The sequence below is a fragment of the Carlito syrichta genome, unplaced genomic scaffold (genome assembly GCF_000164805.1).
Source record: "Carlito syrichta isolate Samal-C Ts95f unplaced genomic scaffold, Tarsius_syrichta-2.0.1 Scaffold304709, whole genome shotgun sequence".
Classification (NCBI taxonomy): Eukaryota; Metazoa; Chordata; class Mammalia; order Primates; family Tarsiidae; genus Carlito; species Carlito syrichta.
Window position 1 is genome coordinate 71,051 of NW_007248805.1, and position 1,017 is coordinate 72,067.

General features: G+C 59.4%; 1 protein-coding gene across 1 annotated transcript in view; it reads right to left on the bottom strand.

Moving 5' to 3' along the window:
- HMCN2 (hemicentin 2) overlaps nucleotides 1-1,017 on the bottom strand; it is a 141,516-nt gene that overhangs the window by 41,823 nt on the left and 98,676 nt on the right. The window lies entirely within an intron of this gene.

The following is a 1,017-nucleotide window of genomic DNA, read 5'->3' on the forward strand; positions in this document are numbered from 1 at the left end:
TGCTCTCTGTGGGGCACAGGGAACCCCTGAGTCCCCCAGCCCCTGCCTGTGCTCATGGGAGACCGAGGCCCGCAGGGGCAGGGTTCCCTCTCATCGGTCACTGCCTTCCTTGCCCCTTCCCCATTTCTGTCCCTGTTCCCTCGAGAGGTCTTCCCTTCAGTGCCCAGGACTTGCTCTCAGGTCCAGTCCCAGCCTCCTGCTGTCTTCCTTGCCCCCATCTATCGAGGCTTCTGATCAAGTGGGGCCAGCCACTCGCTGACCTGACACAGGGCACCGCAAGGGCTCCCCCAGCCCCTGCTCAGGCTACTCCACCAGCCTGGAATGCCGTCCCCGGGCCGTCTCTAACCGCACCCGCCCAAGGTACCAGCCAGTCTTTCTACACAAAGTGCTTGAGCGACTGCCCCGTGTCTAGAGCGAGCTCAGGACTTAAGGCAAGCACAATGCAGCCCCTGTCCTCAAGGAGTTCAGCATGTCTGGGGGAAGTCAGTGAAATGCACAGCACCGTGTTGACAAGCCCTTCAAGGTCTCCACGGAGCGGGGGACCTGGGTGGGAGCCATCAGGGAGGGTTTCTGGGGAGGCCCGTCTCCATTGAGACGTGGACACTGAGCTGGAATCTGCCGGGGGAAGCAGAGGTGGCCAGGGAAAGTCGAGAATGGGTGTTCTAGGCAGGGCTCAGCATGTACCCAGAGCTGGGGCCAGAGAGGGCGGGGCCTGCAGCATCACTGCTCTGGGATCCCCCAGAGAGGAGGAAATACACGTTCACACAGAAGCACGCACACGAGCGTTCACAGTAGCAACACACGTCACAGCTAAGAGGCGGACACAAATCAGTCAGTCATGAACGGACAGGCAGGTAAACTGAAGGTGGGGCAGGCCCCCAAGGGAATATCCAGCCATAAAAAGACAGGAAGAAAACATAATTTAATTTTTAAAAAGAAATGTAGCCGGGCTCGGTGGCTCAGCCTGTAATCCCGCGCCTTTTGGAGGCTGAGGTGAGTGGATTGCCTGAGCCCGCG